We start from the raw sequence: 25,740 nt of genomic DNA on the forward strand, positions 1-25,740 counted from the left end.
TTAAAAGGAAGGGGAGGCGGAAGCTGTTTTTATGCTACTATTTATTTTCATGGTTAGTTCAGCCTCCACTGATCCTATGTTTTAACTTCAGCTTCTTCTGCATAAAAGAAAAGATTTTACCTTGCCATCTGAATATCACTCCAGGGTTTTTCCTTGCCCCACAAAAAAAAAGAAAAAGCAGGGTAAAAAGACTATCTCTGGATTTGGAGATATTGTGCTATTTTTTCCCCCATGATTTTAGAAAATTTATTAACATAATTTGCAAAAGGCAAATCATAGTTTTTTTCTGACTCCAAGAATAATATTGAGTAGATTTTGCGCTTATTATTTTAGCATTTCAACTTCTAAAGCATACTTCTCATTATCATACTAGGGCATGTTACGGAGTTCAGTGACCAGAAGCATCAAGAAGTAATTAAAAAAATCTCAAATGATATCTAATTAAAAACTGTTCCAGGCAGAATGAATTAAACATCCTCTAAGTTGCTTACTGCATCCATCTTTCTGATGTCTGAAGGAGCTGAGTTGCAGAGGTGAATCATATAATGTTAAAAAGCCCTTGCAGTAGGTAAATTCAGACATGGAGTAGGCAATAAACTGAAATTACAGAATAATCAGGAGTGGTAAATTACATCATCAAATTTCTTGACTTGGCAAGAAACAATAAAAAAAAAAAAAAAGGTTTTATTGGCTGCCAGAGCCATAAGAGCCATAGATATTTTGTGGCAGATGAGGTGGTGTAATGACATCAATCAGATCCTTGGGTGGAAGCCAGGACAAGGTATTAAGAAGAGGGCTAATACACTGATATGCTAGCTTAGTTTGATATCTGATCAAGCCATTTTGTCAAATGACATCCTAATATAACTTTCAGTCTTTCTGCTGGTAAATCTGTTGAACTCTCTTCCTTTAATCCCATTTCATTTCCCTGTTCTTTCTAGCTCCTTCCCCAGTCCCAGTGTAAGTCTCAAATATGTGTCTGAATTTATGAAAGGCTAGCAATCACAATTCTCATCCATTCCTACAGCAACATTTTGTGTCTGCAAAACAACTGAAAGCTATAAGTTCAGAGTCCCATTTCAGAGTCACAAAGCTAAAATGTCCAATGTAGAATTCAGTGGCAATGATGGAAAGAATCAAACCTAGCTGGCTCAGCCAAATTAATGCCCAGTAAGCTAATAGTTTAAAGAAGCAATGGCTTTGCTGTCTGCAGAATTTGGTAAGCAGTAGTTCATAACAATACTAGTGTTTATATCTGCATAAGTTATGTATGTGCAAAGAAGAATATCTAATACTCACCATTTCTGTTCTTTGGAAAAAAATAATTATTAAAAAAATCAGTAACTCACTATCCTGAGATGTATGGACAAATTACACGTTACAGTTAGTGAACATAATGCATTTCCTGTGCTAAACACTATTAATTTGTTAGTTATGATACAGATACAAGAAATAAAAATTGATTAAACTCTGAATAGACAGAAAATAATAATAAAATATATTTAATTCCCTGAATGGCTCACTATGGAGAAATAATTCTACTGCTAAGTCCAAGAATGGCCACCTATGACTTGATACAATGCAGAAACGAATAGTATTGCCATTTTAAAGTTTTATTTTATCATTTTTAGTGAACCCTTTTAGGATACTGCTGTCTAACTAATTGCTGTAGCAAGTGCCCTGTTACTTAAACACTATGGCTGAGAGCATTATGCCGACTTCAGGAGCCTGGGGACAAAAAGTAAGTCTAGCAGCAAAGTCCACTGCATTGAAGACATATAAATTAAAAAGATTAGAACTGACTGCTCTGGGCAGTGTAGAGTAATGATTTTTAGGCCAACACAAGATTCCAGATGCTCCAGGAAAATCCCATGATGAGCAATGTCAACTGAAGTCAAATGCTACTGAAAGATCTAAGGTAATAAATGTAGCAATGCCAGTTGGTATTGAAAGCAGGTGGTTAGCCGTGTTCCACAGGGCAATCTCTATGCTGTGAAAAATCCTAAATCTGACGGAAATATGTGCTTAGGAAACCCAAACCCACAATCAAAGTATTATTTTTCTCTAAGTGCCCCTAAAATGGAAAAAAAAAATAAATTCTAGTATTAAGGGAAAAAGAATTGACCTTAAATATAAATATTAAACTTATCTCTGTATAAATATATATATAAAATTATAAACCAACACTTTATATGTAGCAAGTTTTCATGATATAAAAATCTGTCCTCCCACTAATAATCATTATATGCACTAGTGAGTGCATCAGGTTTGGTGATTTTTCAGAGGAAGAATTAATTATCATTAAGAAGGTGTTATGGAATATGTGACTAAGGAGAACTGGTTGTAAAACAGGTGCAGACAGAAGCATTTAAGAAGACTGGAGTTTAAATTAGAATTTCAAGTTATGTTCTATCCATTATATGAAGTGACAGAAACATGTCTGGAGGAACTTGGATAGATTCAACACAGATCTACTGCTTATTTTGATTAACAAAAAAAAGAGAAATGCAGGCTAGATGCCAACCCTCATTAGTTACCTTTGCATAGTGGAAACCAGGCAGATAAAGACTTTGAAATATTGTGCTTATCATGTATCATCAAACTACAGATGAAAAATATCTAAGCAATAGTCAACCAAAATAAAAATTTTGGTGTAAAGTGAACCAATGCAATAGATATGGGGGATAAAAAGCAGAATCTAAAACTTTTGCTTTATAGACATAAGGAAAAATCAACTGATAGGATTTGATTTCAGAATTCCATCACAGTCTAGTGTTTTGGTTTTTCTTTTTAATTGGCAGGGGATTTGTTACTGTAGCTTTGAGGTTTTGTGTTATGTAAGATGTAGTTAATGTAAATACACATTAGGGAGAAGTAAATAATATTTTTTTTTCTTATTAATTTTAAGTGACTTACTAGGTATAAGACAACTGACCTGTGGGCATGGTGTGCAGGAATGACTGGTGCAGGGATAGCAAGTCTTGCTAGGATATGGTCAGACTTTGAAGAGTGATGGTGCAGCTAACCAGTTAGACCACTGGATTTTACCTTTTAACAGAGATCCAGGCACTATATTCTTTGCACATTGTTCAGTGGGAAACTAACTATTGATAATATTCTGTGGAAAAGTTTTATGACTCTTAGTCATTGGCCCTGGGTCATATCTAATGAGCATGAAAAACAGCTGCTCCTATATCCTCTGATATTTTTTCTTCATAATTCTTAAAGTTCTTTTTGTATATAGAACAACCAGATAATATAAATACCCCAAGTATTTTCAATGGATGCAAAAAAACAATTTAAGAAGTAAAGTAAAATGTACTTTAAAAAGTAAAATGTCTTGTCTCACCCTGACAATCTGAATCAATCTGTGGGTGAGTTTGCTTACCCTACCCAGGATCTGGCTTCTTTAAGAAAGTTCTATAAAGTAATCTGCTACATTTTTAGACTGGCTATATTTTGGTTATCTCTCAAATACCACTTTATTAGACAGTTTTGCCTAATTACTTTTCTGCAATCAGGAACTGCTGGCTAAGAAAAAAGAATTGTCATATCTTGAGATATGGTATCCAGGGAGGTCCATATCATTCTTATAGGATTATATTAAGAGTGGATTAATTGAATGAGTCCCTATTCTTATTACAATCTCTCCTTATTAGAATGGATTAATTTATCACATTTTCTCACAGTCTTTGACATAAGAATGAATTATCGTGCTTTTCATTGGTGTTTTTCAAACTGGGTGATGGTTTCCTTGCTTTTCAGCCTGCTCAGAAAAGAGAGGAACATTAGTAATTTGTTGTAATGAACTTGTACGTTGGAAGATGGAGGAATTGTGGTGGGGGGGTTGGGGTTGTCTGGTCTGTTTTACAAAGGACTGCAGTGAGAACTCTGTGCTCCAGAAGATTCTGAATACCTGGCAAACCTCTGTCAGTGGAATTCAAGGAAAGATGTAGAGAGGAGTGTAATTGAATGCAGCCCCCCTGTCTGTAGCCAATTTTTACTGAGCAGACTTCTTTACAGTCATATGCTTAATTTTGGTTTAGGGAAAATAGCTGAGACATGGACAACTACTGTTGTTGGCTGACTGCTGTCTTTTAAAATCTTCATGCCTACTTCTTTGCATATTTCTTTGGATGGGTAGCTTTCAAATCCATGCACACTGTAGCAAGTGTGCTATGCTAAGGTGTCTACTCATGCAGTCATTTTTTGATATTGCAAAACTTAATTTTCTTTCTGAAATTAAGATGCCATGGTGGAAGAGTACCTTGCACATAAAGTATATTTATTCCGTGTTTTAAAGTGCAGATCAAGTATGACGTTATCAGAGCTGGCTCCGGTGTATTTTTAGGGAAAAACACTGAGCTTTGTGATAGAATCACAGCATCATTAAATTTGGGAAATGTCTCTAAAATCATTGAGGTCACCTAACATTGCCAGGTCTACCACTTAAGCCATGTCCTTAAGCACCATAATCTACACAGTTTTTGAACACTTGTAGGGATGATGATTCCACCGCTTTCCTGGACAGCCCATTCCAATCACTGACAAACCTTTCAGTGAAGAATTTTTTTCTCATATCTAAATATAAACTTCCCCTGGCACAGTTTGAGGATGATTCCTCTTGTTTGATTGCTTGTTACCTGGGAGAGAATATTGACCTCCACCTGTCCACAACCTCCTTTCAGGTATCTGTAGAGGGTGATAAGGTCTCTAGTGAGCCTCCTCTTCTCCAGGCTAAAAACCCCCATCTTCCTCAGCGGATCCCCGTAGGACTTGTGCTCCAGACCCTTCACCAGGTTCATTGCCCTTCTCTGGGCACATCCAGCACCTATCTTGTCATGAGGGCCCCAAAACTGGACACAGGACTAGAGATTCAGCCTCATCAGTGCTGTGTACAGGGGGAGGATCACTGTCCTGCTCCTGCTGGCCACACTAATCCTGACACAGGCCAGGATGCTGTTGAGCTTCTTGGCCACCTGGGCACACCCTGGGTCATGTCCAGCCAACTGTCAAGCAGCACCCCCAGGTCCTTTTCCTCCAGGAACCTTTTCAGCCACTCATCTCCAGTCTGTAGCATTCCATACTGTTGTTGTGACTCAAGAGCAGGACAGGAGATTCGCTGTATAAAAGCTCATACCCTTGGCCTCAGCCCATCAATTCAGCCTGTCCAGGTCGAGTTGCAGAGCCTTCCTAGCCTCCAACAGATCAACAGTCCTGCCCAAATTGGTATCATCTGCTTGCTGAGTGTGCACCCAATCTCCTTGTCCAGACCATTGATAAAGATATTAAGCAGAACTGGTCACAGCACTGAGCCCTGGGGAACACCACTTGTGATGGAGCACCAACTAATTTAACTCCATTCAACATCACGCTCTGGGGCCAGCCATTCAGCCAGATTTTAACCTAGAGAACGCTGCACCCATCCAAGCCATGAGGAGACAATTTCTTCAGGAGAATGATGCAGGAGACTGCTTTACAGCAGCCCAGGTAGACAATATCCACAGCCTTTCCCTCAGCCATTGAGCAAGTCATCCTTTCATAGAAGGAGATTAGGCTGGTGAAGCAGGACCTGCCTTTCACAAACCCATGCTGGTTAGTTTGTGCTGCACATGCTGTGTGATGGCACTCAGGATGACCTTCCCTGACTCCACGACCTTCCCTGGCACCGAGTTCCCACTGACAGGCCTGTAGTTCCCAGGAGGAGCCTCAGTACAGCACTTATCTTATTAGAGCTTCAATGAAAGCAGGAAATGCAAAGTTACAGCTACATCTGACTACTTTCTTTAATACAAATGCTGATATGCATTGTGATTTGACACTGAAGAATCAGGGCAAGCAGACTCCCTCCCACAAGGGCTAAACCCTTAAAGTTTATAAAGAGAGCTTCAGAATTTGTTCTGTGACCTCACAGAAACCCTTTCAAATATGGGTCGCAGAGTACAACAGGTTTGCTTCTAAGGTTGTGCTCTGGGAAGCATAGAGCTACAACTGTTAGGGTAGACTGCACATCCTAGAAGCATGAAAAAAATGTTATTACCATCTTGTTTGATGCTATTAATATGTAAATAGTATTTGATTTTGTGTTGTTTTTTTTTTCTCAAAAGTGAACTAGAATGGAGATCATACTTTTCTTAAATGGCTCAATTACTGCAACTCCAGCAGAATGAGCGTAGTCTGGGCGCTGCCAAGGCACTAAAGACTCTCTAAGATGTAGACCTGAATTCCATATTCCAGTTTAGACATGCAGGGATTCCTACTCCAAAATGGTAGAAAATGGTTAATTTTCTCTGTTATTTCCTCTTAGTTCAGTGTATTTTATGTGCTTTAGAGGTGGTAAGTCACATCTCATGCACAGCCATGCACAGTCCTATATATTATATTTGGTTTATATACAAAGTGGAAGAATAATTTCCTTCTTATTTCAGTTAGTTATTAGTTTGTACTATAAAAATGAGGAGTAGTGACCTTTGTAATTTATCTATTCTTACCAAGCTATTTCTTTAGTAATATCTTATAGGGCTGAGGCAATTATGGCAATTATATGGTGCATAAAATCTATTCTCCTTTATACATATGAAATTTACTTAGTTTTAATTTCATAGAGTGTCTCTCCATGCTTGTATTACAAAGCCATACAAATAAAAATGGTCTTCAGCACACAATTACAGGCATACTGTAGACATTGTCTAAGTATAGTGCCTTCCATACAAACAAAAAAAAAGGTAATTTTTCAAATTGCTTTTACGGAAACCTTCCAGACATTTTTTTCTTTTCTTTGTTGGCTGTTAAAAATTATCCTCTTTTTGTTATATTTTCTATCTCAATTTTAACTCTATTCTTTTCAATGAGTTGGAAGTCAACGGAGGCGATTATCCTGCTCTGCACTGGAGTGGTCTCACTTTGAGCCCTGTGTGCAGCTTTTGGTGCCACAACAGAAAAAAGACATTAAGCAATCAGGGAGCATTCAAAGGGAGCCCACAGGGATGGTGAAGGGCTTTAGGGGAAGCCGTATGAGGAGAGGCTGAGGTCACCTGGTTTGTTCAGCCTGGAGAAGACTGAGGGGAGACCTTATTGCTGTTACAACTTCTTTGTGAGTGGAAGAAGACAGGCAGGCACTGATCTCTTCATTCTAATGACAGGACTCAAAGAAGTGGCATGAAGCTGAGTCTGTGGAAGGTTAGATTGGCTTTTAGAAAAAGGTCCTTCACCCAGAAGATGGCTGGGCACTGAACAGGCAACCCAGGGAAGGGGTCACAGCAACCCTTACATACTTCGAGAAGTGTTTGGACAGTACTCTCAGGTATGTTCTTGGGGTGAAGTACACAGGGCCAGGAGTTGGACTCAGGGATCCTGAGGAGTCTCTTCCAATTCAGCATATCCTATGATTCTATTATACCATGAATTAGCTTTGCATAATATTGTCCTACTGACAACACAATTCTGGATGCTTGACTGAGGATCTATCTACTAGCCTGGTGTCTAGGAGCTCACTAGGCCCTAATGCCTAAATTCCTTAATGATTTCTTCAGCCTCTTTTTGTAGTATTTAGAGTGGAGCAGGAAAGCTTAGAAACCAGCCATTACATCTAAATATATTGTCTGCTTAATCATGTTCACACATTAAATAGCTGATATGAATTATGGTTCTGGTGCCATAAAAATGTTCATTATTTCCTGTTAAGGGCTTTCAAGTGATATAATTTCCGGATCTTGGCCCAGAAGTTTGGAGCTATAGATGCAATGGCTGTGCCTCCAATGACACTTCACTAATTGTTTTGGCATGTGGCATTAATTACATTCTGTTCAGGATTTCTCTTCTCCTGATTGAAGTGCACTTTGTGCGTGTGGTGTGAGTATGGTGTTACACGCCCCGTCTGGCAGAACAATGTGAGCTCTTTACTGTGGGTCCTCTTAACTTGAATAGTTTCTCTGAGATGAAGAGGTGTAGTTTTGTGTTAACTGAGGATCTGCAAAAGCATATACAGTTTATTTTTACTGTTTAATTTTTTTTTTGGAGAGACTCTTGTGGTACAGAGGTACAATTAGGTGGAAACAAGAATGGTTCTTTTCCATTTTTATCTTTTTAAGTCCATTTTAGAAATAAAGATATTGAAGCTTGAGACTCTGTGAACCAAACATTTTTCAACCAGTGTTCTAGTTGCTCAACTTATATGATCAAATCAGGCAATCAGACATAAAATCTGATTTTTCCTTTTTATTAAAGGATAAGTTTCTACCAGAAAAAATCCAAAAGACTTATATATTTTAATGTCTTTATTAAACCATCATTTTAATGCATAGGTAATTTCTTTTGATTTTCAGAGTTCATAAGAATATATTTTTCCATAGGCATCTCCTACCAATTTTATATATTCAATTTGAAAGCTAATTTTTTGCAGTAGAGATATTTTCCTTGGAATCATTACTGCAATGAGGAAGAAAGGTGAAAAAGTAACGTGTAGGTCCCTTGAAAAACACTTACTTGATATATAGTGATTGATTCCAGAAAAACATCCAGTAATTGTTTCTCAGAACTAGAAACTGTACCATCAGTTTCAATAGTTTCCCTTGGAAGCCTATCTTACAGCAAGATCCCAGGATCTGTCAACAGTATCTGTATATAAAAGACAAGTAATTTCTGTTTGCCAGCTGCTCAGAAACTGTCTGACCAAGCAGACAAAATTAACACTCCTGTTGTGGATTAATGTTTAGCTGAGGTTATGGACCCTTTGGAGTGTGAGGAACCTGTCTCTCCTGTGTTTTTAGCTCTCTGCTTTTTCTCATTATTCTATGGTTTTGATGTTTTTAGTTGAAACAAATAATACTGTGCTGTATATGTCTATTGACCTCAATATACAAATCAAGCTACTATTAGCAGACGTTTGCATATGATGCTGTATCAATTAAAATTATGAGAGTAAATTCCAGTTTGCACACAAACAGCAATTTGCATAACTCTTCACAGAGAGCAACTCAGATGTTTTAGGAACTTGGTGCCATTAAACCTTGAGGCAACTGGGAAAGGATCATAAAGAGTTGAAAGGCAATAGCAGATTTAACTTTATTTCTCTGTAGTAAATGTAGATTGATGCTGCAGCTTTAGCTATATACCAGATACCTGTGATTGCTCGGAAGTTAGCCAACTATTGATATGATTGTTTTGCTTCCAGCTATGCTGTTCAGAGAACTGAGATGTATGCGATGGTTTTGGCAACTGGAAAGCAGACAAAGATGAGAAACAAATGTTTGCAGCTACTGAATTAAAGCATGATTAAAATAGTAGTTTACCAAAGTGAAGAAAACCCACCAAAAATCCCTGTTACTATTTACTCCAGCTCACAGAGAAGGCAAGGGAAATGAACATGAGTTAAAATGTGAAGTCAGAAATTTGCTTTAAAGAATCTATAATGACAGGACCTTGTCAAAGCAGGTTCTTGGCAGAGTATTGAAGCCTTTCTCTAAGCAAGGGCTGAGAAACCTTTTGTTCACTCTGGCAGCCAGTAGACCTATATATGGTGCTTTCTGTTGTGTACCGCTGTTATTTACAAGTGTTCCTACAACTCCACTGGGATCTTTGAAAATTGTCATCAGTTCCCTGGGATTCTCCAAGTTCAGGCATGCTTCCCCTCCTGTGATGTTCTTAGAATATTTATGCTTTTAACCTTCTGAGAAGGTTTTCAGCATTGCTCCTGCAACAGCAACAACACAAATTCATGGGAGATGAGCTGTGGTACATACAGGAATTTTACTGGGCAGTGTCCCCAACCATTAAACTGGGCTTAAGTGAGAATCCTTAAGTGGTTCACATTTATTTTTTAGTTATGAATTCTCTGTCTTTTTGAACTTCAAGCTTTTGGGTTGTTAACATATATGGAAAGTCTAAATCAATGAACTGTACCCCATATCCATCTAGGCACTGTTACAGTGTTACAATGTACAGTCTGTTATTTGCTGGGTTTTCCGATTTTCCTTCCTTTTTTTTTTTTTTTTTTTTTTCTTTTTCACATGTTGTTTTATCAGGGTCAAATTTATTATGAGGATGAAATCCAACATTTAATAGGGATTGTGTTTTTACATCAGGAATTTTCAGACAGTTCTGAAGTGAAATCTAAGTTTTGTGTTACTATCTGTGAATATCCAATGCAACAGACATATTTTCCTTATAGCACACTTTGTGATGACAATGATCTATTTGTAATTTGGAGTCTACAGAAAAGCAGTGAAGCTGTGATCTTATTTCAGACCTGTGAATCACTGACTTGGAATCTTTTTCTAGGGGAAGGAAACCCTAGAGCTATTTGTTTGTCTTTACCTCAATTCTCTCATCTGTGAAACAGTAATAATACTTGCTGTGTGATTGGAAGATCTGCCTCATTAGTGTCAATGACTGCTGAAGAGTAGGCTGAAAAAAAATGGTGTACAAATGTTGCAGTTTATTATTTTAGAGATTACATGTAACTATCTAAACAGAATGACATAGTTTCACATTCTGAAATAATTTTCTCTAAATAACCATAAGAACATAACTTTCAACAGTAGATGCTTATAGTTTGAACAGTTAGAAATATTAGCATCTGAAACAAATTAAAGAATCATCTACAGACAAGATTTTTTTATTAGTAGTAATGAATAAATATATTTAAAAGACATTTCATGCATAATTGCTCTACAGGCTCATTTCCTGGGCTTCACTTTTATCACAGTACCTGGCAAGATACCAGTTTAATGTCTTGTGCTTGAGTGCATTTGCTCTATACAGCAAAAAGATAAAAAGAGCAAAAACAAAAGCAACGGAAAAAAAATCTAATCTTGAAAGTGCAATGTGTATTGTCATATGTATTTTAGTGCCCCAGGAAACCTCTACAATTCACTGGAATTATGGGATTCTAGAGCTACTACTGGAAGTTACAACAATCCAGTGAGATACTGGAAAGAACAGCAAAGTGTAGGGACAGGTTTTGATACTGGAAAACTTTTCATATCATCAGTCACCAGGTCAGACTTGTGAAGAAACTTCCAGAGAAGACTGACAAGACTGCTTGTTTTGGAGGTATCCAGAATAGGAATTTTATTCCTTGTAAATCCTACCACAACGATGTGAGAAAGAAATACAGTATAATCACATATTAATAGCAGTATTTAGGAGCTGAGGTTAGTTCATCAGAGCAGGAAAATGTTTTTCACTGAACTTTCGAGCTCTTTTGAGCATTGTTAATGTCTATACACATATACAGACATATATATATATATATGCACACGTTTTCTGAGCTGAATGCTTTAAAAAAATTGTTTGGGATCTTAGAATTTCAGCTTAATTATACAAAACCAGAAATCCAAAAGCAACAAAAATTACCCTGACTGGACAAAGGAGACATGGGAAATGAATAAAATCTGATGACAGCAGAATAGAGAGATATATAATATATGAACAGGAAGAGATTTAATATTTATTTTTCCCTTTTGTATGGTACCACTGATGGTGGAGGTGGGGAGGTAACTGAAGTAACAAGGAACTTGGTAAAATAAAAACAGAATATAACTTCAATACCCAAGCTAGCTTGCACAAGTTTATGTGAAATTCTGTGAATGGCTCCAAGGATGTTGCCAAACATAGTCACTCCATATTCAGGGCAGCACTGAATAAAAGGGTGTTGGAGGGACAGCTAGAGGGTCATTTTGACAGTTTTGCTTTTCAATGGCTTGTTTGTTCATTCTGCTCACCATAGTAATCATCATAAATCAGTGGCTGTATGATGTCTCTTGTGTAACATTTTGGGCATTAGATACATGCTAATATGTTTTGTAGCTAGATTAATCAGTTATATTTACTGAAATTTAAAATTATGACTTTGTACTTAGTAAAAAAAATCTCACCAAAACCCCAGAAGTGCTTGTACAGTATTTTCTTTCAATTTGCTATAACCAGATTTAACATGCAATGCAAATGCTGTAGTTTTAACTTTTAGCACATAATCTTAATGACAGTAAACAGTGTTTGATGTATTCAGTGGTTTTCATCACCAATTATTTCCTTCCCACATTAGTGGGAATACTTTTATAAACAATTTGACCTGTGTGTTTCTGGATGATCCGGGGAAAACAATGAAGCTGTTAAAAACATTACCGACATGTACAACAATAATGAGGAGTGGGACACATTTAATTATAATTGTGAAATTAGACTGACTGTAATTTAGACATGACAGATGATTTCACAAAGATACAAATCATACTTAGATGTTCAGGTTTTTTTTTATTTTGACCTAGCAGAATCTTCTCTAGCTTGTTCAGAAAACCCAAGTGTATTTAGAATAAGAAATGCTTACTTATTTATGACTTTTTATTTCAATGTTCAGGGTTGGTTCTTTATCTCTCTTCCTTCTTCACATAATTTCTGCCTGATTGTCATGAGAGAATGGTCTAAATGGTCTTTTTCTTCCCTAATAACCTAGTAAAATCCATTATTTTTTACTTTGTTTTCTCTGTATATTTCTATTTATTTTAGAGTTCAAATATTTCTCATTGCTTTGAAATGTAAAAGTGTTCATAAATTTGAGTTGTTTGAACATTCTATGTTTAACTAAAAATTACTGTCACCTAAAGTAGCTATTCTGAAAGGGGAAATTAATGTTGCAAAGTCCCTTACTGTTATGATACAACCCCCAGTTTCTATGGATGTGTGCAGAGAGTGTTCTGCAGGTCAGCAACTGATTTAATTTTTTTTTTTTAATTTTAAAGCTGTGAAAACATGAGATTTACAATTCCAAACATAACTTTTGTTGACTAGTCATCTAAGAATGGCTGAACCTCTTTGTTCATCTCAGTGGAATATAGGTAATGAAGACCTAAAATAAATATTACACTGGAGATTGTTTTAATATAGATAATTTATATTTTTATTAAAGTATGATAAGCATTTTAGATTTTATAATTATATTTTATTGTTTATAGTAATTTTCTTGGGTCTCGGTAATAAATGTTTTCTCACTGTGAACTTAGTCTAAATCAAAATTTTTATTTTATGGCATCATTTGCTACTGAAAAAAGGGGAAAGACTTTCTGTAGCTTAGTGGACAGGAAGTCATGTGGGATCTGGGCAGCCAGAGTTCATGAGCAATATATTCCTTTTTAAGAGTGAAGTCATGCCAGCAATACAAAGTGAATTCTGTCAAACAGAGAGGGATAGGTACTGCTCTCACATCTCTAGCTGAATCAGGGGAGTATCTCTGCCTCACGTCAGAAAATCTAGTCTGGACCCAAATAACTTCCACCATTCAGACCTGGTGTGCAAGTGCTCTGCTATTTTATTCCAATTTTATTTTAGTTCTTGAGCTGTAGTAAGAACTCTTTTTCTAAAAATCCTTATTTAATTGGGTTTCGTTTGTTATCTTGAAGTTTGATCCTCGAAATTGCAGCTGTCTACAATGGAGTGACATTCAAAATTAAGATTAAATGATACAGCCTCAATATTTTTACAATCTAGATAACGTGTGTTTTAAAAAATATTCCAGAGCAGAGAGTTTCAAAAATTCTCTTAGATTATGACTATTATTTCCAGTCCAAAGAAACCAATTCCTCAGAACCTTCAGATAATTTCTCTAGGGTGTGACAATAAAAGGAATGGAAATAGTCTATAAAACACACATAATTCTAAAAATACTGACTTCGTTGTCTATACCACAGAAACATTTTAAAGCACTTGGGCAGTCTGTCCTTCTACATTACCTGCTGTTGTTTCTAGCTATGGCATGCTCCGAAAATCTTTCAAAAGTTGTACTCTATTTCTGGCTCAGCAAAATGGTAAAATCCTCCAACGATTGTAAATGATGGAGTTTTTTCCAGTCATTGCAGAAATTATTGCTGATACTTTGTGATCCAACTAGGAACACACTGTCCTACAAAGATTAACTAGTAATCATTTCTTCATTTATTCAGTGGCAGTAGTCCCAGGTTTAAATACATATCACACTGTTGATCCTAGCAATTATTGTTTGAACTAAATCTACACACAAAATCTCATTTATTCAGAGCTACATTAATGAGTCAATAAAGCTCTGATGAATCTGGCTCTGTGTTCTGATATACATTATCTTGAAAATTGTGTTGCAACCAATAATTCAGAGAAGGTTGTTTTTTGGGTTGATTTGTCTACAGTCTTTCATAAATTTAAAACTTCTCCATTGCAGAAATGCAAGATTCCTTAGACTTGGGATAATAATAATAATAATAATAATAATAATAATAATAATAATAATAATAATAATAATAATAATAAATAATAATAATAATTAATAATAATAATAATAATAATAATAATAATAATAATAATAATAATAAGTTTTATCATCTTCATTGAACTTCAGATGACACAAATTTTGCTTATGTTTATATTACCACATCAGACATCAGTGAGTGTCAAGGGTAAGCAGATTATGTCCAGTCATAATTTGTCCAGAAGAGGATTTAGCCAATTTGTACGTGCATGCAGCAGAAGCACGCACTCATATAAGACATCTCATTATTATTCATTTGGCAGTACTATGAAACTGTGGCTGTCTTCACCTGCCCCAGTTTTATGAAATGTTTTTCTTTATATGACTTCTTCTTCTTCTTATGGTTTTAAAGAAAATGAGAATTTCTGCATTCCTGATCTTACAAAAGAGAAATTCCCTGCTTTGGTATCGCTGATGTAACGTATTTAGTAACCAGACATATGGCATGAAAATCTTGAGACTTTATTTTACATAATACATGCCTGATTCTATTAATTTGTCTTGTAATTTCTGGGCTGTTAAAAGAGGATTTGCCTTTACAGCTATGCTGGTTACCCATGAACCATAATTTTTTTCTAGAAAAGATGAGATTCTTATTGATTCCATCAGCTTTGGGGATTTAAAAAAAAAAAAAAAAGTAAAAATTACACAATAAAACTTTATGAAAGGCTGAAGAGATTTGTGAAAAAGCCACAGCAGTTAGTAGGGCTGAATTCCAAGGCTTGCTTTTTATGAACACTATACTTCCACCTTCATGATTTTTTAGTTTTAATGAATTTTACTGAAGAAAGACATATATAGTTGTGCATGGAACATGATGCTTAGTAGAACGTGAACTAATTATAGCTCTACAAAGTGGAGTTAAGTCAGAGCACCTTAGTTTTATTCCTATAGTTTTCCATCATTATTTTTTTTTTAAATTATGAGAAATAAGAAAATTTTTCCCCTGACAATTTTTATTTTCAATTTTTTTTTTTTCAAATTAACTTACTAATTCAAATATAGTCCAGTATTTCTAGACCATACTTGATTCAGAGATAATTAGGGTACAGCTTCTTTGGCTGTAAAGTAGAACCTTCTCATGCCATGGTGTGGGGTTTGGCTGACAAGCTCTGAGTTGTGTGAAGCTGAGATCTGCCATGGCCAGGAACATTTTCAGTAACTTTTAGAATTTGATATTATTAGGTAGAATGACTGCATTCCCCATGTATTGTGGCAGTTCTGTGTTCTTTAAGCACTCGCTCTTCCCAGTGTAACGTCACATATTATCTCCCTAACAATGCCTCAGCTTTCAATGTCAAGTTTGTATAAAATTATGAGCTTTTGAGTTCAAAGACTGTGTGGAAACTTTGTGATTTGTCAGCTGAGATCTATACATGGTATAGTATGAGCACTTTCAGAGCTGCTGTGTAGTATTTTATTGTAGAATAAATATTGGTGAAGAATTGCTAGCTTTTTTTTCTCCTCTAAATTTGACATACAGCTAAGCACAAGGGACTTTTATCAAGTCCTGTTATCAAGTTTTCATGAAGAATGCAACAAATCATTCTCATTTATAATAAAAAATAAAACTTTTCTTTTGATGTGCTGAGAATGCATCAATTGGAAGAAAACATTATGGGACAAAATCAAAATGGCTTTTCATAACTGAAATTTAAAAAGTGAAATCAGAGTATATTTTCAGAGTTTTTAATTGAAAATCAAAACTTGTTTTTCTGGTATACCTGTCATTGGAGGTATCATTGCTGGAGAAAAACAGACACAGGAAAAAAAAAAAAAATATAGTAGTGGGTTTGTTGTTTTTGGGTTTTTTTGAAACAGCTCTCTGAGGGAGGAGCAGGGACTCTGCCACATTCACTCCGTACCCCCAGGCCATGTGAGATATGCCCACACTACTTTGTACAGCCTCCTGACCACTGTGAAAGCCTTTCTCCTTCAGACTCTGGCTGTGCTCACTCCTGCTGAGCCAGGAGAGACAAAGGAATGAGTGTCTCGATATCGATCACCTGTTGTGACACTGCCAATGCAGAACCGGTGCTTTCCCTCCTGCAAAAGAAGGCCCTGGGACATTTAAAGCACCTGGCCCCATTTAAACAACCTAGCCTGGCTTCTTGACAGCAACATATTTCAAGCATTTCAATGTTGTTTTCTTGTTCAGCTTTTAAAAAGCAAATCACAGCAACAAATTACCAACCTGTAAATTTGAACTGCCCATTACTCTGCAATTAAGAAAAAAATCATTAAAAGGGTAAGTAATTTGTAGGTATTTTTGTTTGTGCAACACTGATGTAATTTGTGCACTATGTAGTGACTTTATGCTTGTTCTTATAATGAATGCAACATTTTTTCTCCAGCCTTTTCACTTTGTGGTACTTGGACTATGCCTTAATTTTCATGTTTTTTTTTCCTTGAACATATTGTCTGTTCCCTTGTTCCCCTGCTAGATGGTATATCAGTTTCTGATAGATTCTGTCTGCAGCTTTTGGAGTATTTTTTGGCATTCTCAGTGTATATTAACAGAAAGCCTATTCTGCAGTTGTCACCTTAGCTTTATATGAACTATTCCTGAATCCCATGTTATTGAGGTCTGAGGTATGAAAGAATGATGCCTGAAAACTTCCTTTAATATTGAGAATGAGAGGTAAATATTACCTAAAACATGAAACTTCAGCTGTATAAATTGAAAGCAGAAGAGTGACTTCATACAATTAATTAAAACAAGTACAAAAAGAAATTTTACATAGTAATAATGTTAAAAAAAAAAGTTACAGATTATCTCTCTGTTTTATGTTCAATTTCCTCACTGTAATTCTCATACAGGATACCCAAGTACAGCTTTAGAGGACGTATTGCCCATAAAAATTGCATGATTATGTTGATCTTGGCTAGCTGCTACTCTCATTACTATCATTTTTGCAAGTTAAAAGAGTTGGATAGTGAAAAACAAACACTAAAACACCTTCCTCACAAGCCTCCACCCCTTTTTCCCAGGCTCAGCTTCACTCCTTCCCTCCTGACTTCTATTTCTACCCCACTCACTGAGCTTTGCGGGGAGGATGGGAATGAGTGTGGCAGCACTTCTCTGCTGCTCCTTCCTTCTGACACCTTTCCCTTGCTCCAGTGTGGGCCCTTCCCATGGGCTGCTGCTCCTGCCAGGAGAAGCTGCTCCTGAATGAGCTGTCCAGAGGCTGCCATTCCTTTAGGGAACATCCATCCGCTCTTGGGTGTGGACATCTGCTCACGCGTGCTCTTCTCCAGTGGCTACTGGGAAACCCTTGCTCTGCTGTGGTCTCTTCCACAAGCTGCAGGAAAATCTCTGATCCAGCACCGGGAGCAGCCCCTCCTCCTCCTCTTTTTGACCATGGTGTTCATCTATTTCTTACAATTGTTTTTAACTTGCTCCTGTCTCCTGGACAGTGTTTTACCCTTTCTTAGGTATATTTTCCTGGAGGTCCCACACCCATGGCAGCAGGACTCAGCTGTGCCCTGCACTGGGACCAGTGGTTGGAACCACTGAGGCCACCCCTGCAGAGCCCACTGCCAGTTCTGGGACACTCCTACAACCTCCCTGCTCCCCTCTGTATGATTAGACTGCTGCTTTTTCTGGGCCTCAATGTTTCAAATCCTCCTCAAGGAAGGTAAAAGCAGGTACAGTCTGTGCTACTTGATTCGCAGCAAGTATATTATTTTAATGTGAGTTTCAACTAGAAGAACACACTGAAATTAACATTTGATGTCTTGTTCTTTGATATCTGGCATTTTTCACAGCCAGATTATAATAAAGAAGTCAGTTATTGCTATTAGACATATTTTAAAAGAATTCTTTTTTGATGCATATCTCCACTCAGATTATTAAATTTAAATCAGCGCTGCTATCAGTTTGAATACCAATGATATGTTCTGCCAGATGTAAGCCTTTAATAAATTTTCACTTTTCTCTAACAGTCAGCTTTAAATCTTAAGAGAATTTTTGGGTTATGCCAGCTTTAATGCCTTCTGTCCACACTGATTTCAATGTCATCAGTACCTGGGAGGGAGGTACTTTTTAATTAATTGCTATCCTTTCCCGTTTATTGAGATGCAAGGCAGTAGCACAGTCAAGGCTGTTCTTTTGCTGGTTTCTGAACTGCCAGACACTTTCCTGCTATACTTGTGTACTTAAGACATCCTTCATTGTTTCAGTTGTATATATTCTTTATATTCAGACTTTTGAGCTCTTTTCTGTAGTTTTTTGTGAAGCACCAAGTATTGGGGCTTGTGGAAGAGGAGGGGGAAAGGGTTGTGGGAGCTTCCCACTCACCAAGTAGAAATATTTCCTCTAGAAACAGAAATATTTCTTGCTGATTTCAGATAATTAGTGCACTTTGGAAGGCATCAGCACCACAGCATGGGGGCAGCTGTTGCAACCCAGTACCTTGGGTGCAGAAGGAATGAAACTTAATAAAGGGGTAATTCTCTTTTATCTGTGCATTTGATGGCCTGTCTTCATCAGTTAGTAATATTTTCCTCCAGAACCATCTGCTATATTCACTTTTAGACTTCTGAATTTTTGCATGGGGACCATACCCAGCTAAAATCTATGCTGCTGTGGGGAAATGAACTTTATATCACTTAACATTTTCTCTGCTATATTCTAGCAGAGAATGGCTTCTTCAGGGAAAAAAAAAATGTCTATCACACTGCTAAAAGTATAGGAAAAGGTAAGTTGGAACTCCTGGCTGTGGTGGGGAAGGAAGAATAAACACTAGATAAGAGAAAATGAAATCACAGCATTCAAACTTTCTGTACCTTGGGGGAAAGAGAACTAGAATACTTATATGAGTCAATAACTATTCCCAGTAAAATCCCTGGAAAAGCCTACAGGTAGAGCAAAATTTTCAGTTCTTGAGTTATTTTCTCACCAGTCTGCTTCACTTATTGATTAGTTTTGTCATTAAACTTCAGAGCCGCACTGTTAAATCTTTCATCCATGTACCAGACTCTCCAAATAATTTCATTATTTAAATGATTATCAGAAGTGCCAATTACAAGAGAGTAATTAAAAATATTGCAATGCAGAGAACAGGTTTTGTTGAGATTTGTGGTGGTGCTTTGTTCATTAGTTTTCTGGTTTGTTCTTTCTGCTTCAAAGTCAGTAAAAAAATGCTCATTGAAACATCTCCATCATGAGACAAAAGATGTAAATTACAGAAAAGTACAGGCACCAACAAAACATTTCAAATCATTTTAAGAAATTTTCTGACATAGTAATGGTAATTAGTGTATTTCAGTTTCAACAACTGTAATTAAACCTGACCTTTAAGTTAATTATGTCTTGACATTTATGATTTTAAACTAGCTTTCCCTGTGGTGATGATGTGTTATATACAGACACTAATAAGTAGTTTCTGTAGTGTGAGCAAGCAGATTTCAGATGTGCCTACACTGCAGTTCAGAAAACATCATGCACATAGCTTCAATGCATTTGTGCTGTTTTAGTTAACGCTGTTCCAAGATTTTGTAATGGCATTCTGACATTCCTTCTTACACAACAAAACTCACTGACACAATTTTGAAAGGAGCTTAATGACCAGTAATACATGCTGGTATTGTTTCAATTTGCTATTTATATAAAAACCATTACGTCAGCATGGATATTAGAGGGAAATAAGTGCATCTCTTATAAAGGCTGCAGCATAGCAAAGACAGAACTAGTCATACATGGGAGTTGGAAACAGGACATATGACAGAATAAAAGTTGAGAACTGTTCTTGCTTATGTAGAACATTAAGTCTAGTTTGGTTCAAGATTAAACTAAAAGGTGAGATTCAAGGGTTCTAGAAGAAACATCAGTGATGGAACATGTAAGGAGAAGCATTTCTGAACAGAGTGACTTTGAAAAATGGCATAGCCAAGGTGTTTTTAATGAAGAGAATAACAGCAATGTTGAAAAGCTATATTTGTGGCACTAAAACCCCCATTAGTCTATTATAGAGCTATTTCTTTTGAGTTTAGAAAAGATCAGTAGATTTCAGGAAAGATCTTGGCCATTTTGCAAGTCCAAGGGAGCCTTGTTTTTTTTGGAAGGGTTGATAACTTTGTCTCCAAAGACATGTGCTTCATATGTGATGAACACTGTATTTCAGAGCCCTAGTGTGAATACTGTGCTTTAAGAGTTGAACTCTTTGATCAAAAAACCTCTAGGTGCTGCTCTTTAAAAGCACAATAATTTATGTAGTTTCCTTCTTGATCTATACATTCACCTGCTTTTTATGAGTCATATCTTGAGAAATCTCTACTGCCTGTTTTCAGGCCTGCCTCAAATATATATGGAATTATTTATATATTGTAATCATCTATCTATCTATCTATCTATCTATCTATCTATCTATCTATCTATCTATCTATCATCTATCTATCTTTCAAGTGAGATCAAAATTCAAAATGATTTATGTTTATATGGAAAGCTAAATAATAATGGCTAAATAATACCATTTTCTACTTCTAGTGGTTCTAAACTATCGAAGTATATGCCTGATTAGCACAGGATACTCAAACACATTTCCTGGAAGCCCACAAGCACTACAGTGCTTGTATTTATGGGTAAATCAGATATCTCACCCTATTACCCATTTATTTTCTTTCCTATGCTGACAATTCCTCTAAAAGTTTTCTTAAGCTGTTTGCTTATTTGGATGAATTATAATTTATTTTCCATTTTGTTTCTTCACAAAATTTTGACATGTTTTTATGGTGGGTCACTTATGATAAGGAAGGGGTCAACAGAAAGTTTTACAAACTGAAAGGGCTAGTCTTGCTGAGGATATCTGGACCGTGGCTGCCTGACCTGTTCATCGACTGTGTTTTCTAATTGGGTTGTCATTGCTATCCAACCAGCAGTGTAATGTTGCTAAATGCTAACTTAGTGAGAACATGAAAATCAATCTGCCAGTAAAGGGCATAGCAAGCACCATGCCTTTAGAGTATTGTGTGTTTGGCCTTGGCATTCTAAAGAAGCTTTTCTGTTACTGCTACTCTCAAGGAATACTGTAATCAGTTTCCAAAATGAGTGACTCACAGCTTCAGATACTGTCTTTTAAATGCTTTCTTGCATTCCATTAAGAGGTGTTTTTTTGATGTAAGACAAACTGCGGAACACATATGTTTAAGAGGCATGTTACAAAAGAATGGCATACTTCTTGACTTGTGGCGTAAAGAATAGTTGTGCAGTGCATCCTGACATTTTTGGCCATAATTATTGCAGTTTGTCCTTTCTGGAATAAAGCTTTAGACAGATTGGCATCCACTAGAACTAATAGAGCACATGAACAAAGCAAGTAACGTTGTGCAATAATTTGAGAAGCAACAGCTTATTTTTTTCCTGCATAAGTTTCCTCCTAGCTGTGCAGTTTTTGGCATTTTAGAAAAATAAAACAATTGATCTGATCTGAGAAGTGCATGAAAAGCAAAAATGCTTTCATCAAAATGAAAATGAAAAAAAAATAAGCTCTTGAATTACTTATACTTTAGGTTGTCAGATACAAAGAAAGTGACCCAAACATTTACTTGGATTGAAACTTGATTATAGAAGTAGCTTGGAACTTAGTCTGGAAACAGTACTTAACCACCCCATCCCCATTGTTCTGTTTCTCATACAATTTTCCTTTACATCTTATGCCCTGATGAAAAGATAGAAGGTGTTTGCTCTTTCCTTTCTGTTCGTCAAGTGGTAAATATCAAAAGCCTATTTTAATTGGATAAAAATAGTCTTATTGCAATGTTTGTACCATTCTTTTCAAATTTAAGACACGAATGATGTATTGACATCAATGCAATAGGTTAAAAAATCAGAAATATCTTCTTTTTTATTTTATTTTTAGTTTTTTTTAAACCAGAAATATATTGTAGAATACTAAAAATATCTCAAGAGGCAGTGGTTGGGTTTTGGCACAGAAAGTAGTCAATCACATGCTTAGTGTACTGTGTACTGTACACATCTTTTGAAAATGATCCCAAGGCCATGAAGTTGCTGAAGCTCCAAGTCTTTTTAATTGGTTTTACATCTTTGTTCTAAACAGTTGGGAAAAAAGCAACCCAGAGAGAGTATGACCAAGGTCATTAGAATAGCATGTTGTAAATTGTGGATAACCAAGGAAGAGCTGTTTACTTAAAAAAAATAAACTGCAGGGAGTACCATGTAAGGCTAAAAGATGGCAGTACAAGGCAAGCAAAAGGCAACATGTCTTTGTGAAGCATGTAGGTGACATGTGCTATGGGAAGTTTGAGATGCCAGATAGCTACAGAAATGCCAAAATCAACTGAACAAATGCTTGCAGGGGGGAAGAGCAATTAAGCACACAGACATAATGCCAAGCTCAGGATGTCCATGGTTTGTATATCACCGGAAGCAGTACTCCCAGGAAACAGTGCTGTGCATTTCCACTGCTCTGCTTTCCAGCGCATGCCTGCTGTTAGCCACAGCCAGCAATAGGTGACCTGGCAAAATGGACCTCTGTCATGAGCCACTAGATCTACTTATGAGTTCTTAAGGGGCTCCATGAACATCCCAACTGGTGAGTCTGTTTTTCCACAGCTGTGTGGAACACATTCAATTCTGGCAAATGAAAGATGTGGGTGGTGACTGATTTTCTTCCCTCAGATTTGAGCGGTAAATAGTGTGCCTATCTGTTGTTTTATAATTTCTCAAAAGGTCTGGGCATGTACTGCATGTACTGCAGGTTTTATTCTCAGGGAAATAGCATCTTCAACACACTTATTTTCATGAGGCATGCTAGGTGTTTTTTATCTCTGAGGTCATTCTCATTTTGGGGGGAATGTAAATATAGTTGACTTGGGCAGAGTGATCTGAAATTTTGGTAGTACAAATATACATGGAGATATACATAGCCTTGATCATATAAGCATTGTTTAATTTAGAAAGGAGGCTGAAAACAAGATGTCTGTTTCTTTGTAACAAGCATTGTAAAATACAGGACAAGATGCAGTTTAATATCAATGTCAGAACTGTAGTGTTATAAACCAAACAATTAGACAAGGTCCACACACTAAAAATCTCACCATCTAATTAGGATAGTTTCAGTACAAACAATTAGAAGCCTGACAGAGGGAACAAAAAAAGGTCACAGGAGTTTTATAAATGAGAAGAAAAATAGCTGCTATAAAGTATGCTAAAAAGACAAACGATGTGAAATTTTCTTCCAGCAGTGCCCTGTGTGGAGGATTATCTTCTGATAAGAACTAGGCAGCTGGGATTTTCCTTATTCTTACAACTTTTTTAGGATGAGATATTGCTCTGAATACTATGCCCTATATTCTTAGGTTCATCTGTCTTTCATAGGAAAATTCCTATTAAATCTTGGGTTCAGTTGGTTGTACAAAGGGGGCATCTTTTCCTTCATGTATATTAAGCCTACAGGACTTTTACACAAAATTGTAAGGTGACACATGATCCTTCAGACATGGAGGAAATGTACAGCTGCCACTAAGTGTGGGTCCATATCAAGGAGTGGGTGGAGCTTTGCCCAAGGACATTTATGTAATGTCTAATATGTAAGAGAACTATGGAACCTGTACTTTCAGAAATAGTAGGGCAGATTTCAAAGATACATCAAAATGTATGCTCTGTAGTTTGACATCTTAACAATGGCTTGGCATCACTACAATTTTAATGAGTGACCAAAAGAAATAAAGAATTATTGTAAAGTAAATACTCTGACCTGAAGACATTTATCTGAATAGTGTTATAGCAAGTTTCCTTCTGAGGGGGGGAAAAAAAAGGATATTAATACTTCAGCTAAATTTGTATTAGACTAATACCAATTTGTCATTTTATCTTTATTTGATGATTTATTTATGAGGATGATTTAATTTGAAGACCTATACTATTTTCTGAGCTGTTACCACTTGAAATACTTCTATACCTCATGCTGTTAAGCCTTTGAACATACACACAATATACTTCTCTTACATCTAGCTTTCTTAGATTATAGGAGAAAGCAAACATTTTTAATTTATCAAAGAATGTCTTTCATTTCTTGCCTGCATTTTGTTTCCTTTATAAATAATTTTCATGTACAGTTTTAAAAATATAAACAAATCCTCTGTGACATTCTTTATGATCATTAGCATTCACAGTCTCTCAGATCAAAAGTTTTGCCGAGTTTCTCTGTGAACATGAAAAGTCCTAATCCACATACTCAAGAAACTTGCATTAGAAATTTTTTCTTTACATTATTTCTGGTGTGTCTAAATAAATCTGAAAGGTAAGTGATGAATAATATAGTTCTGTTCTGATATCCCTTGAATTAATGGACACTAAACAGTTTAAAAGAGGTTGAATATGACTGGAAACAAATGTAGATGGATTTTTCTTCAGATTTTTAAAATGCCAGTGTTTATCTTGATATTATAAACGTAGCTCATGCCACATATTTTTTTTTTTTCAGCAAAATGCAATACATTGTAATGTATTGTAATGATACTTGGTGACAAAATAACTGGGCTACTTCAAGGCACTGACTTACTATTCTGTGTGCAGGAGCACATCTTTGTGCTCACATCTTCAAGATTAGAAGCAGAACAAAAGTTAATGTAACGAAAGCAGATGACTGCAAAAAATATCTCCATTAATAGATAGCTAGTGAACAATTATGATTTTATGGAAAATGTGGAAAGAATGAGCATGCCTGTTCTTTCTCTTTGTCCTTTGTATATTATGTACCTTCAGAATGAATTGTCCCCCAGCTTCACAGCATAGGAAGCATTGTGAAAAAAAATGGTGTTTCTCATTGCTGTTGTGTTCTTACTATCTCTGCCATTTCCTCAAAGACAATTCATAAATTCCATTCATTTCATCCTGCTTATATTCTGACTGTCCCTGGCTCATCATACCTCAAAATTTCATGTTCTTCACAGAATTCCCTGTGTCACTCTTTTCACTCAGTGAACTCTGAAATTTTCCCCTTTGTCAAACAAAGAGGTCTCATTTTTATTTTTATTTCATAAATGTATTGCCAAATATAAGTAATTCAGATCTTGTGCTCTCCCATGGCAGTGCACTGGCTAGCTTTGCTGAGTGTGTAATTCTTGAGTAAGAGAGAGGTGAGACCACTTTACTGCCGGTGTGTTCAAAGGAGTCTCTAAATAAATATGCAGATTGCAGCATGGTCACATTGTCGTGCCTTTACATGGCCTGGTACATTTGCTCTGTGATTCAGTGAGTCTTGTATTTTATTGGGTGCTCATGCCTGAGGATGTACAAAAAGTTGGTGCCTGGAAGATAACTCTGTTTTGATGGTTTTTTTTCCTAATGTGACAGTCATCAAAATTGTACAGGTTAAAACATGAACCTAATTAGTGTTTGGGGCAGAGCAGAAGCTGAATAAAAGACTTTCTGAAATCATCAGTACAGAGCACTCTTCATTCTGTTCCTAGACTGCAGGTATGAATTATGTGTCTAGCCATTT

General features: G+C 36.3%; 1 long non-coding RNA gene across 7 annotated transcripts in view; it reads left to right on the forward strand.

Moving 5' to 3' along the window:
* Positions 1 to 25,740, forward strand: part of LOC111928123 (uncharacterized) — a 356,375-nt gene that overhangs the window by 74,099 nt on the left and 256,536 nt on the right. Inside the window, exon 1 of one of the 7 annotated variants that reach the window (XR_015287232.1) lies at positions 7,143 to 7,303. The exons of 5 other annotated variants lie outside the window; for them this stretch is intronic. This is a non-coding gene — a long non-coding RNA (uncharacterized LOC111928123). Of the gene's footprint in view, positions 1 to 7,142; positions 7,304 to 16,338; positions 16,524 to 25,740 lie in introns of those variants that run through there. One more of the 7 variants, XR_015287233.1, reaches the window with a different exon arrangement.

The sequence above is a fragment of the Cyanistes caeruleus genome, chromosome 5 (genome assembly GCF_971803275.1).
Source record: "Cyanistes caeruleus chromosome 5, bCyaCae1.hap1.1, whole genome shotgun sequence".
Lineage (NCBI taxonomy): Eukaryota > Metazoa > Chordata > Aves > Passeriformes > Paridae > Cyanistes > Cyanistes caeruleus.